A 15,219-nucleotide genomic window follows, 5' to 3' on the forward strand; every position below is an offset into this window, starting at 1 on the left:
AGACTGCGGCATTTCGCCTAGCCATCTCCTTGCAAAATTCCTCATTGGCAACCTTCCATAACAGGTGTTGACCTCCATTTAGCACAGCTTTACACATATTAGCCCAATCTGCTGGCGTCATGTTCAAGTTGTTAATGGATTCGACCAAGCTTACAGTGAAGGGTGCTTGAGGACCATAGGTTGTTACAGCCTCTTTTAGCTGCTTCACTGTTTTGAAATTTAAAGCATGGTAAATTCGCTGCCCTCCTACCTCAAAAACAGGGCATGTTAATACTTGAGATCCTGTCTCAGGATCCCAACTATCAACTGCGGGGGTTGGGAGCCTCCCAGCATATGGAGGTGGTGCTGTTGATTGGACACTTATGCCCTCTGGTGATAGAAAGGTGTTAGTAGCAGTCTCCTGTTGTAACTTTTCCCCTGATGGCTTTTTCTGCTCTAAACTTCCTTCCTCTGTCTGACTAGCTCGAAAGACCTTCTCTTTTTTTCTTTTTTTTTTTAAGAGAGGGAGAGAGAGAGGAGAGAGAGAGAATTTCAATATTTATTTTTCAGTTATCGGCGGACACAACATCTTTGTTGGTATGTGGTGCTGAGGATCGAACCTGGGCCGCACGCACACCAGGCGAGCGCACTACCACTTGAGCCACATCCCCAGCCCCAAGACCTTCTCTTTTACTTGAATCTTTTCCTCTTTCTGACTAACTTGAGAGACCTTCTCTTTTACTTGAATCAATATGTCTTCTCCTTCCTCTACCTTTGTATGAATTGAAGGCTTTGGACTAAGCAAACCAGATACGAACGTCCACAATGGCAGTGTGCCAACTGGCAGAGTCCCTGGGCTGTTCTTTTCTATTCTTTTTAAATCTTCACCATGATGGTTCCATTGTGATATATTCAACAACTCCTCCTCAAAAAGCCATGGGCTACATTTTTGTATTGTATCAACGTATGCCCTGACTGCTCTTGATTTTACTGGGATGCCTCCTTCCTCTAACAATTTACTTAACACTCTTTTTTTTTTTATTGTTGGTTGTTCAAAACATTACATAGTTCTTGATATATCATATTTCACATTTTGATTCAAGTGGGTTATGAACTCCCATTTTACCCTGTATACAGCTTGCAGAATCACATCAGTTACACTTCCATTGATTTACATATTGCCATTCTTTCAGTTTGTTTTTTACTAATTTCTGATCCTATATTTCTACTGTAATACAACCCAACAAGATGATGCCAAACAAAACCAAGACAGAATGAAATAAAAATGGAACAACACAAAATCATTATAGCCTTTCTATCCCTCTGACATGTGCATCCGTCCTTTCTCCCTATCTGTTCCTCAGACGTAAATAGTTTTTCCTCAGATGTGAGCGGTTTTTCTTCCGTCTCACTCATCTCCAGGGACAGGCAACTTAAAACAAAAATGAAGCAAAACAAAAGAGGAATCTTAAAATGGCTACCCATCCTCTCGCCCTGCCCTCAGGGGAGAGCAGTTTACTTACCCTCAGTTGCCACCAAATGCCACAGTCTGGCTGGGCACAATTCAGGAGCCACTTGTCAAAAAATTTCCCATCCCACAAATCCTTTATCCAGTATATCTTCCATTTTGCTTGTATTTTAGCACCCAGAATCAGAAACTTGGTATATAACAGGGTTAGAGATAGGCAGGAATCTGTATCCTAAACAGGTCTACATCAGGAGAACAACAGAGGTGAAGATTCAGCCTGGCGCGGGTGGTTGTACTCCTATAATCCCAGCTACTCAGGAGGCTGAGGCAAGAGGCTTACAAGTTCTAGGCCAATCTGAGTAACTGACTCTCAAAAGAAAAATAATTGGGGAAATAGCTTAATGATAGAACATTTTCCAGCAAATGTGCAAGACTCATTTCCAAGTACCAAAAGAAACAAAAAAGTTGAAGATTCATATCTAGATATGATCTGGCCATATGATAAAGGCCTACTATAAGTTTAGTAATGAACAAAGATGAATAAACCAGAACCAACCATGCAACTGAAGTGGAGAGGAAGTCCCATAAGAGGAAAGGATGAATTAGTGGGAGCAATCATAAACAAAAGAGGACTAGGGTTGGGAGGTTAGGCAAATGTCAAGAAAACAGGACTCTAAATGTAGAAGTGAGAGTGCATATAGATAAAATATGGTAGAGTACTCTGATTTGACCGGAAGCTGTAAAATTGCCTTTATTGTTGTTCTTGGAGTAAGCTATTAGGAGCAATGGTTTTAAACAATAGCTTTGACATTTTTAGCGAAAGCATTAGAGTAGGTTATGGTAAATTCCCTTCAGTTCACTGAGTGTTTGGAAAGAATGAACTGTAATAAAAACCAACTACAATGATCTTTTTGCTTCTGGAGTGATCCTAAAGGAGTGGAGGAATTCATCATGTCCTTGTTAAACACTTAATTCTACTTCACCCTGCCTGGAAAAAGGACTCTAGGAATAAATTTCATATCCCAGCTTATTTTAGTCTAGGCTGTCATGTCCTGGCTTTCTAGTAGCTATTCTGATTGACTATTGACTATTCTGTTATAAAGAAGATGCTAATCCTTAAATAAAGAAATGACAATAAGATTCTTATTGAAACTTCATAACTACAACAAAGCCTAGGCAAAAATCTCATTGGGCAGAGAAAACAAGTGAACTTGCTAAATATCAAATAGGCATGTCTTTTGTATTTAAACACCCCCCCTCCCATTTTTAAGTACAGGGAAGGTATAGTAACTTATTCAGGGTCACACAGTAAACAGACCAAAACTTGGAATGTTTTCCCCATGTTTTTGTACAGATTTTTTTTTTTATTGGATTCAGGTACCTAAGTTCATCAATCCTTTGCCTAATTATAAATCAATGGTGGGAGATAGTTGTAAAAGTATTTAACTGGGGCAAATTCTTGGAACTCTCCCTTTCCTTCCCCCGAGTGAAAAAGTCGTATTTTCTATTCACACGGTTTCTCTAAGTTTTGTGACATAAAGAGCTTTGTTACCCCTAGAACCATTTATGGGCTTTGTAGGTTTTTGAAAGTAAATTGATTGTTGCCAAATGTGATAGCACACACCTGTAATCCCAGCGACTTAGGAGGCTGAGGAAGGAGGATTTTTACATTTTTACAAGACAATCTCAAAATTAAAAATAAAAAAATCTGGGGCTGGAGTTGTTGCCTGACATGTATGAGGCCCTGGGTTCAATCCTCAGCACCACATATATAAAACAAAAAATCCATTAACAAGTAATAAAAAATTTAAAAGCTGGGAATGCAGCTCAGTGGTAAAATGCCTCTGGGTTCAATCTCCAGTTTAAAATAAAAAGGGAGGAAGAAAAAAATTTGGAAAAAAACTTTTGTTCTCCAGTTGAGTATGAAGTTTTCATAAAGGAAGAAAGAATAAAATAGAAAACTTGATTAAAAAAATATAAGAAAAAACTAGTTCCCTTTTTGCCATGTGTAAATTTCCCAGAGGTCTTTCTATTAGAAATATTATAAAGGGAAGAGCTATACCAGTAAGTTCAGGGAAAAAATTATATTAATTAGTATGAAGAGGCTGTCTTGAGGACTGAAGATTTCCACATTGCCATCTGTAATTATAGGCAGTGTGAATCATCTGAGAAAACTAAGATTGGAACAAGGGGGAAAAAAGTTCATGCCAGGTTTTTCCCACTGTCTTCTGTGTGATCCATGGTTAACTCTGTGCCCCTGCTGAGTGTCTCAGTTTCCTTATTTATATAATAGAAAATCTCCTCTGTTTCTTGAGTTTACAGACATACTGTTGTTTGTTTGTTTATTCTTTGGGGGGGTTGTCTGTTTGTTTTTGGTTTATGTTTGTTTTTTGTTTTTGTTTTTTGGTACCACTTTGTTTCAGCTTCTCTCTGTTTCCCTCAGCCTTTTCATTTGCTTATGCCAGCAATTCTTGATTAATTGTGTTAGGGAAGCAGAATATAGGTACAAATGACTAATCAAAGATATCAGAATGTAGTCTCCTAATTACTTCTACAAAGACTTGGCGTGCAGGAAGTGACATTGGCATTTTCACTATTACTTTTGGACTTAGGGTATAGCCAGGAACTCCATGGTGAATGCTCTGGAATTTAAGCCTCTTAAAGGTAGGAAGTATATGCAATTCTCAACAATCTTATGGCTATGGTTTTGCAGATCTTGATACTTAACTGAGCTGTTGTAAATAGCTAGAGAATTATTTGGACACAATCACATTCAACCAGTTGACATTCATATCTTTTTGCTCTCAATAGTTACAGTTCAGCAAAAATAGCTCTCTTGTCCTTCTACTTTGCCTTAAAAAAAAGGGGAGTAACTTTAGAGAAGATATTTGCAGATATCTCTGTACATTTTGCCAAAAAGGGAAAAAATTTAATTTATAAAAGTATTTTGGAAGTTCTAGAGAAAAACTAATGACTGAAAGTTTAGAAAAAAATATATTAAAGAAATTCCTGGGCTCAAATGATCCTTCTGCCTCAGCTCTCCATGTACCTAGGACTACAGGTACATCCTACTGTGCCCAGTGACTTAAGTATTATAAAGTTTTTATTAAAATTTCTCTGATTTAAAGATAATATATGGGTCTGTTTAACAAGTGAGAAAGAGATAAATTTCAAACTGCTGATAGGCTTTTAGCTTTATTAATGAATTTTAGTGATAAGACACTAAAGAGGTAAAATTATTTAAACAAGTTGAATAACCTTCAACTTGAAACACCTTAATTATTGAAAAAATTGTAAACAAATCAAGGATGATTAAAATGTCAGAAAATAAGTTGCTGGTGCCCGGTGCGGTGATATATAACCTGTAATCCCAATGACTCTGGAGGGTGAGGCAGGAAGATCACAAGTTTCAGATCAGCCTGAGCAAGACACTAAGCAACTTAGTGAGACCCTGTCTCAAAATAAAAAAAAACAAAAAGGGCTAGAGATGTGAAGTGGCAGAGTGCCCCTGGGTTCAATCCCCAGTAGCAAAAAGAAAGAAAAAAGGAAAGAAGTTGTTAGGGCCCATGATGTGCTATTTTGTCATATTTCCTATATTGAAGTTCTGTGACTATGGACCTTTGGTAACAAGTGACTCTTTGGGCCACTAATTTGAGTTTGGGGCTTTGGTTCAAAACATAAGAACGCTGTATTTCTGGTCATTTGGCTGTTAGGTTAACATAACAGATAAATAGACCACCCACCAGTTGTCATAGATCATATCTACCTACAAGTTTATAATTGTCTTATTTAATGCTAGGATCTGTGACAGTGCTTTCTAAGGAAAGTAACTGTTAAACAAAGCGGAGTCACATGTGAAGCGAGGATCTAAAGTTAGCATATAAGGTGAAAATTACACTTAAAGTCAGTCTTGAAACTGGGCACAATGGCACATGCCTGTAATCCCAGCTATTTAGGAGGCTTAGACAGTAGAATCTCTTGTGCCGGTGAGTTTGAGACCAGTCTGTGCAACATAATGAGATCCTGCCTCAAATGGGGGTGGGGGAAGGTTAACCTTAAAATCCTTTAAATTTCCCACAGATTATAGCCTAACTGGATGTGTATATATGATCACATTCTGTAATTATGTACTGTACAATATGGATAGGTAATACATCAATGTATCGTGAATAAATTGTGTACTTTGCATAGTGGTACAAAGCTTATATAAACAAGGAAACATCTGCATGATAACTAATGGTAGTGTTTTTATGTATTTTTTTCCAAAGTATATGAAATTTGGTCTTATTCTATACTACATCAAACTTTTCATTTTTTAAAATTAAAAAAAAATTCTTACAAAAAACTTGACCTAAATTTTTTCTAAAACCATGTTACAGTTTAATTCTTTGTTTTCTCCCAAAAAGCTCCCTACTGGCAGAGGGTGTCAAATCTTATTTTCTCCTGCCTCCCTAGGAGGTGCACCCAGTGTAGTACCTTCCATGTAGTGAGTGCTTAGGAAATGGCTTAAAGAGGAGGTGAGTGAGCAGCTATGTGTTTGTGTCTTAGTCACCACTATTTTGATTACAAATAATAGAAGCTATTCAAATTAACTTGTACTCAAAAGGAGGATTTACTGGAAGAATGTAGGGACCTGTCACCAAACCAAGGAAAGAAATATACAGCCCTCACTAGGAATTAGACATAGCACTTGGGAAACCTCTAGGGACCAAGAGAACTACTCAGTGTCCCTGACTTTCTAACTCTTCTTTATCTGACTTTCCTTTTGCTTGGGGCCATAAAATCTCTTGCCTGTGCTTCTGTTTACCTGCATCATTTTTTTTTTTTATATCACAAGCCTTCTCTTCTCCTGTCATTAGTGGACCAGAGCCTCCCTTGTACCCCTTGTACCCCTTCTCCTCAATTTAAGCACCTCCAGAGTCCTACTGTCCTTGTTGGAGGTTCCCAAGAAAGAAACTGGCTGATTCAGTTTGAGTTAGCTTTGCAGTCCTAGTTCAGAAACTTTATTCCAGGGGTCCCAATCATGTAGGCCCCGCTACTCAGCAGAGAGCAGATTCTCTAAGAATGGGGCTTTAAGAACTGGGAGAAAGGGGTGGACAGAAGGACATGAGAACGGTGAGCTCAAGCATACTTTAGTTTTCTCTTTATGTAAAACTTGGTTAAAAAAAAAGAGACAATCTCAAGAAAACATCTTGAGATAGTCTCTAAGTAGGGAATAGAGCCTATTAAAATAACTCTCCTCACTCTGGCCTAGGAAAGTGAGGATTCCCAGAAACAAAACTACCCCTTTTACAATGAATTCTTTGAAGATGATGAGTTCAGGTTTAAAACGGAATGTCAAACGTCAGCCACTAAGGACCTGCTCTTTTCAGTGGAAGTGCCTGTTTGAATATTAGGGTAATGGCAGAAACCTTACATGAAAAACAAAAAAGTTCTAGACCTTCCCACAAGGTAAAGGATGAGGTGGGGAGGGGAGGGAGCAGCACCAGTGTCACATTGCTCCTCTTAGGGAATAGAACCTAGAATATAAAAGTGTGCCTAAGTTAGTCAGTAGCAACAACCTGAGATCACTATATGGAAAGCAGCCCTGGGTTATAGTAATATGGAACAAACTTCAGATGGGGGAAAATGTGTGTTTGTCATTTCCTGAAAGAGAGAGATTCCAAATTCCACTATGTTGTCTCCAGAACACATGTTTAAAGGACATTTAAATGCTTCCATCAATGTTACAATTTAAGTTCAATCAGTGACTAATACTAGTCGTGGAAGGGTTTGATTCACATAGTCAGTAATAATAATTTACTAGTCTTTAATGAAGTTAAAATGGTGATATTGTGAATCTCCAATTATTCTTCCAAGGATGAAACATTGTGACCTTAATCTTTAATTAACTACCTATACTAGTTTGCCAAAAAATAACGAATATTTCTGGGGCCAAACATTTCTGGACCAGGATAAATTCTCTGATTGGTTATCTTTTGTATTTCTCATAGCTTAGAGCTTTGGGACAACCTTTCTCATATTATCGCTAATTATATACTCTACTGTATAGTGAAGTATAAGCAAAAAAACCTTATGTGATGCTGAAAGAGACTTGTTTATCTGCTAGAGCTGGACCCTATGTGTCCCTTCTCTGCCCTCAAAACTCTTAAATGGCTCTAAGTCACATGAGACATATGAGGTAATTGCCTTTAATTATATTAAATTTTAGAGAATTTATTTTTCTCCCTCCTACAAAAGAAAACCACTTCTGCTTTACACATTTTGGACCAGTAATTTATTTAATTACAAATGAAGTGTTTTGAGTTTATTACGGAAATTGTTTGGTCTGCCTAATTCCTCACAGTAACACAGAGTACTAACACCTTTTCAATGCACTGTTTTGCAAAGTTTAGAACTGCTAGAGGTATTTGCTCAGTGTGAAGGCAGAATTGATTACCTGGATTTTGTCTTCTTACAAGGAACTTCATGAAAAACAGAACAAAAACGGTTTCCAAAAATAGACATAAGAAACTTATAAGTGGACCAGACTAGAGAGTTGTAATTATTTGAAAAAAATTGATTTAGTTCTTTTGTAGTCAATAGAATAGGCACAGACCCTGAAGGTTCTGGTGTCATTCCCTCCTTTTAATTCTAGGTCATACTTGACTTTTTGGTATATACTCACGTCTCTCTTACTGTGTACCTTCATATTGTCTTTCTTCCTTACCCTCCTAGCCATTCTTCAGACATTGAGTAATGCTTAGTGACTGCTCTTAAAGAATGCTTGCTAAAAACTTGGTCAAGGGCTGGGGTTGTGGCTCAGTGGTAGGGCACTTGCCTAGTACGTGTGAGGCACTGGGTTCGATCCTCAGCACCAAATAAAAATAAATAAATAAATAAGTAAGTAAAATAAAGATATTGTGTCTGTCTACAACTAAAAAAAAAAAAAAAAAACTTGGTCAAAGACAGGAGTTTTAGTCCAAACTAAAGGCTGGAGTAAGCTTGATATCTTACCACATACGACTCGTAGCCCTCAGTCCCTCCCTTTCCTTATTCATAATATGTCAAGATTTATCATTTAGAAGGGATAGGGTGTTATATAGCATCTCCAAAGCCATGGAGTACTATGGAACAAAAGAAATGAATCATTGAAGTGATTTTTTTCCTGAGGTTATGAGAAACTGGAAGCATGTATCTATGATCTTACATTAAAACTTAACTAATTTCTTTCTAGTAGTTGTCATTGTTAAAAGAATATTTTCCTTAGGTTCCAATAATAGACAACATAAAGATAGATAACTCTTTATACCTACTATCAAAATAGTACTTCATTTGCTAGCTAAGCCCTTTTATATTTGTAGAATATAAATTATCTATAAGCATACTTAAGACAAAAATCAACAAAAGATTAATTTTTAACATTTGTGACCAATTATATTGTTATTTTCTTTCTACAGTTCCTAAGTAAGTAATTTATATTCCACCTACCAAAGAGTTTGTCAGCTCTGTACACCTCTGCATTCTTGTACTTTCAACAGTTTAACAAACTTTTAACTTTTCCCTGCATTTTCCTTTTTTAAAAATTTCATATTGCTTTAATTTATCATCCATTGCCAGCTTATAAGTAACCTCTTAATAATAATAATTATTTTAGTGATAAATATAATTACTGTCAGAATTATACTTTGAGGCCGGGGTCGAAGCTCAGTGGTAGAGCACTTGCCTAGCACATGTGAGGTACTGAGGTTTGATCCTCAGCGCCACATTGAAAAAAAAAAAAGATTAATTTTGTTGGTCATTTAATCTGGAAGCCTGGTGCTATTTTGAGAGAAGGAAAGACATTTATTTGATGTGTGACTTTCAGTACCATTAACTAAGATGAATAATTCTGCATAGTTTTTCACCTACATCTGGGAGCAGCAAGATAAAATTGTAGGTACAATAAACACCTATCATAGAAGCAAATAAGATAAAATTGTAGGTACAATAAACACCTATCATGGAAGCAAATAAGAGTGATTCAGAGTTATTCTTATCTGAATAACTCTGAATCACTGGTGTTATGGTTCGGGTATGAGATGTCCCCCCAAAGCACCAGTGTCAGTGCAAGAATGCTCTGAGGTAAAATGCATTGGGCCATGGCTGGTAGAGGTGGGTCGTTGGGGGTGTACTTCTGTGGCCCTTTCCCCATGCCACAGAGAAGTGGCACTTCCCTGAAAGTATCTTTCTCTCCCTCTCCCCCTTCCTTCCTGGCCACCATGTAGTCAGCAGCTTACCTCTACTACCACCCTCCTGCCATGGTGTTCTAGCTTCCCTTGGGCCCAAAGCAATGGAGTTAGCTTACTATGGTTTAAATCTGTGAACCAGAGTAAACGCTCTTCTACCTTGTTCTTGTCAGATATTTTGGCCACAGCAGTGCTAATCTCACTAACTCAGCTGGGAATCTTTATACTTACTTGAAATCTTCATACTTGTGGTTTGACTAAGAGAACATTTTTTTACAATAGTCCCAAGAAATTTAAAAAAAGAAGGGCTGTAGTTGTGGCTTAGAGGTGTAAAAGGCTTGCCTAGCATGTGTGAGGCACTGGGTTCGATCCTCAGTAACACATAAAAATAAATAAGTAAAATTTATTTTGTGGGGGCTGGGGATGTGGCTCAAGCGGTATGCATGCGGCCCCGGTTCGATCCTCAGCATCATATACAAACAAAGATGTTGTGTCTGCTGAAAACTAAAAAATAAATATTTTCTCTCTCTCTCTCTCTCTCTCTCTCTCTCTCTCTCTCTCTCTCTCTCTCTCTCAAAAAATTTTTTTGTATTGTGTCCATATACAACTAAATATATATATGTATATACATATATATACATATATATTGTGTCCATCTACAACTATGTATGTGTGTGTGTATATATATATATATATATATATATATATATATATATAAAGAAATTTAAACAAGAACACAGAAAAATCCTCTTTATATTATCATTCCTTGTACATTTAAAATTGACTGAATTTGATTTACTCTATGTGTGTGTTTTAGAATTTTGAGGGAAGCATTATGCATTCCAAATAAAAAATTCACATACTGTGTCATTGAGTTATATTTCTTATAACTTTTTCTATTGTCGTTCTTGTTCTATGAATATCTACCATATGCTTGGACCTGTGCTAGATGCTAACATACAAATATAATTAATACACAGTAGTCACTACCTTCAGATAGCCTTCATTAATAGGGAAGACAGATACATAGACAGGGTAATGAAAGGGTAATGGGAGTGGGACTGGAGTGTTAGTGCAGCAAATCTTCTTCTTCCTCCACCATACCAATTTAAGGTCATATTAACAGCATATGTCTAGCAATATTCCAGTTCCCAGGAAGCTTGTGAATAAGATCATTGTAAAACATTTTCATCATAGAATAGAATAATCTTGATTCCTTAATTCTGAATCTAGCTGTTTTTGTTATTAAACCAACATTTTGAATAAACTCATGATGAACTGGTATTTGTAGAGAGGTATTTTTCTGTCAGAGAAATGAAAGGAATTCTATTTGTTCTTTTTTAAAAAAAATATTTAGTTTTTAATTGTAGTGGGACACAATACCTTTATTTTATTTATTTATTTTTATGTGCTGAGGATTGAACCCAGGGCCTAACAAGTGCTAGGTGAGTGCTCTACTGCTGAGCCACAACCCCAGCCCTCTATATCTTCTTTTTAAAGAAACAAACACAATGTATTATCTCTTATCTTTGTTATAATACATTATTTTTATATGTATATACATATATTTCACACACATATATATTGTGTCCATCTACAACTATATATATATGTTTCAAAAATTATGCTTTTGTTTTTTCCTCTCCCTAATTCTTATGCAGTATCATTTGGTTTTTCTATTTCTGTTTTCTTGTTGAATGTACATGTTAACGTTGTCTTCCCTGATGATACTTCCTCATGTATTTATAATGCCTTGATTTCTCACAGACAATGATGAGATCAAAAGAGAAAGAGTTCAATTTTCTTTTTGTGGTGCTGGGAATTAAACCCACAGTCTTGTGTGTGCCGGGCAAGTGCTATACCACTGAATTACATCCCTAGCCAAGAGTTTAATTTTGGAGAAAAAATTATCCTAATTTTTTTTTAACTTTAAAAAAAAACTATATACATAATGCAAAAGAAGGAGCTTACCAAAGTCATTTTGTCTTTCACAGTGTTCTCCAGCCTGCCTTTAGAAGATAGTCATCACCAAAATATACTTATGTTTTATATTGAAATATTAATATAATTTTTTATATCCAGGTATTGATACAAGTATAGGACTTATTTGAATTTGCTTTACAGTTCAATAATTTGATTAATTACTTTTTGTGGTACCGGGAATTGAACCCTGAGCCTTGAAGATGTTAGGCAAGCACTTTGCTACTGTGCTACATGCTAACCCTCCATCCCTTTTGTTTTACTTTGAGTCAGGTAGGGTCTTGCAAAGTTGCCCAGGCTGGCCTCAGAAAACTTCTTATCTTTTTTGCCTAAGTATCTCAAGTAACTGGGTTACAGACATGAGTTACTGTGCCCAACTATAATTTGGTTTCATAAAAAAGAATAAAATGCTAATTATTAGGCAGTAATATGATCAAACCAAAAACTTCAACATGGTTCTATTTCAGTTCTCAGTCTAATGTGCATTTAAAAATATCTCTACTAAGAGTAGGTATTTTCATAGTGCATTATGGAATCTTTTTAGGTAACAGCTTGGATGATAAAGAAGCCATTGATGTGTGTTTAACTCAAGTTAAATTTATGGCAGAAGAAATTAGCTATAGTGTGAATACCTCATTTCCTATTCTGTGTACCTTGATACGCATGTGAACCATATGTGCAGCAGGGCTTATAAGAATGTTATTGATAGATGAAAAGGCTGTTTCATTGTAGGGGAAATATATAAGATAATATGGATAGTAAATGTACATAATTTTGCAGTTTTGATTTAGAAGAGATTTAACCTGTGATTAAACAGCTCCTGTGTAGTTGACTGATTTGGGTGGGAAACCTCATTTGTGTGTTACTTACAGAGCAGATGAGAGATTATAAAGCCACCTTAGTTTTTTGCTTTGTTTTTTTTAGGGGAGCGGTACCAGGGATTGAACTCAAGGGCACTCAACCATTGAGCCGCATTCCCAGCCCAATTTTGTATTTTATTTAGAGACAGGTTCTCACTGTATTTCTTAGTGCCTCGCTTTTAACAGAGGCTGGCTTTGAACTTGCAATCCTCCTGCCTCAGCCTCCCGAGCTGCTGGGGTTATAGGAGTGCGCCACCGCACCCAACACCACCTTAGTTTTTAATATACCATAGATCAAAGAATTCAATGCCTATCTACCCCATCCAACTCTCCCACATCCATTTCCGTTACTTCATAATTACTTATAGGAAATAACCTTGTCTATTATATGTTTAGTTTTTGTTGCATTTAAAGCTTTTTTTTCTTCTTTTTTTTTTTTTTAGTTATAGTTGGACACAATACCTTTATTTTATTTATTTTTAGGTGGTACTAAGGATCGAACCCAGCGTCTCACACATGCTAGGCGAGCGCTCTACCACTAAGCCACAACTTCAGCCCTAGGCAGAAGTTTTGACTGGCATTGTTGTTATGAATTATAGACATTACTCAGAATACTTTTGTGAATTCCTAGTAAACATAGGAACTTCTTGCAAGAGATGCCTAGATTTGGTACTAAAGATTATTGAAAACAAGATCATTTGTCTCATTTAACTGATCCTTAAGCACTGGCTGCAAGTCTAGAAAATCATGCCTATATTATATTTCTAAGGAGGCATGACTTTTAACTTTGTACTTTAGGAAGAGGATATTGTGCCCAGATATGCAATTTAGCCAATTTAAAATAAAAATCCAGAAGGAAAGGAAGTCCAACATTGGCATGGCTATTCCACAGGAATGAAGGACTCTTCTTGTTTTTTCTCTATCCATTCTTGGAGCTGTCTTACATTCTCAAGGTGTAATGACTTCAGAACCTTCAAAGAATATCTCCCATTTGAGCAAGCTCCCTTTAAAGAACTGTTCTAGAATGACCCCACCCAGTGATTACTGTTTCCATGATTGTCAAGTGAGACTAGAAAGTTTTAACTGAGTAAGTTGTTTTTTACAACAGTCAGAAGTTCTGTTATTAAATGGGAACAAGGGGGAATGGATATTGGGCAGGCTCCCAACAGAGTGTACCACAGCTAGCTTTGAAGAATGTAATATTGTATTAGGAAAATACAATTGTGGTGGCATCAAAAAATATTAAATAGGACATAAAAGGTTTCCTAACTCTGTCTGATAGGAAAAGCAATAAATCTCTAGGGTAGTGTTTTATATTTGATTTCTTAGCAGGACTCATTGGAAACAGCTGTTAGATTTTGTGTATTTTAAATAAACTGAAAAAAATGACTTCTTCAGAACGGCAGGGGGAAAAAGACACTTCAAATTACTCCTGTTTCCTTTTTGGAGACAGGGAAAATGAAAACAACCACTAAAGTTAGCTGGAGCAGATTATACTATATTAGATGATACAATCCAGGAATGAATATACTGAAAGAAAATGCTAATGTTTAGTATTTAAGTGGAACAAGACAGACTAATGCAGTACATGAAATAGTTAAATATTGCTGTATAGGCCTATTTAACTATAGCAATAAATCACTAACTCCAGATATACACGACCTTCCCTGTAGAGTAAGATATATTAGATGTATATTACTCTGCCTGTATTTCACCCCTACAAATAAGATGAGAATGGGAAGATGGAGTTTTGTTGTCTAAACTGCTTGGAAGTAGAAGCTAGCAATAATTAATGTCATATATGACTGTGGACTGGTTTACATAAATATGTGAGATAGAAATATTTCTGCTCTGTGAAACCGGATAATTTTTTTATGTTCTATAGTTTCATAAATATGCACTGTTATCATAGTGCCAGTAACATGTGTTTATTGTATGCCTCATATTTCCAGTACACTTTAAGGGGGAAATTCATTCTCAAGTTGCCACTTCGGTAAGAAAGCCTAGGATTTGGCATCTTGTAACTGTGAATTTCAAATCTTAGGAAAACCAAACCTGGTTTTTGTTTTTGTTTTTCTCTTCTTTTTCCCTTCATAATTGCTTATCAGCAACCAAATGCTAAGTGTCTGTTGACTTTTCTCCAGCTGATAGAAAACAGAGCACTACAGAGACTCCCTGTGAGAAAAGAGCCAGTTGTGCTGGCCTGGGGCCAGGCTGTACCCTCTCTGACTTCACCCCTTCAATCTGAGTTCTCCATGGGGCAGCAGTTGCAAACAGCTCCATGTGGCTTTGGCAGGAAGCATAAGGAGTGCTAATGAAACTAGCTAATGCAACAAGGTCAATTAGCCTGGTCTTTGAGCTCAGCGAGCCATCCTTTGAACCTTTTATGATATTGCATTTTCAGGCATCCTTTGGGAAGAATAGTTTACACTCTGTTCCAATAAGGGATCAAGGACCATTCTCTGTTTTATGTAGCAGTGGAAATGCCTTTGGCACTCTGGTATTAAATAACTGCTTATTTGAACATATTGTGCAATGACTTAGCCTTCCCTACACATTATTAGTTTCCATTGAAGCTATTGTGCTCACTTTAACTTTTCCAGTAGGGACTGTGAAAGGAAATGGAAATTTTACAAATTGAACTTTATTTATATCTTATTCACTGTTAAAGCAATTGTCTCATTCTTTGTTTTTTGTGTCTCCCATTCTATATCTCATTTCCCCT

General features: G+C 36.5%; 1 protein-coding gene across 11 annotated transcripts in view; it reads left to right on the top strand.

The window, feature by feature from the left end:
- Positions 1-15,219, top strand: part of Csnk1g1 (casein kinase 1 gamma 1) — a 153,885-nt gene that overhangs the window by 89,373 nt on the left and 49,293 nt on the right. The window lies entirely within an intron of this gene.

The sequence above is a fragment of the Ictidomys tridecemlineatus genome, chromosome 5 (genome assembly GCF_052094955.1).
Source record: "Ictidomys tridecemlineatus isolate mIctTri1 chromosome 5, mIctTri1.hap1, whole genome shotgun sequence".
Classification (NCBI taxonomy): domain Eukaryota; kingdom Metazoa; phylum Chordata; class Mammalia; order Rodentia; family Sciuridae; genus Ictidomys; species Ictidomys tridecemlineatus.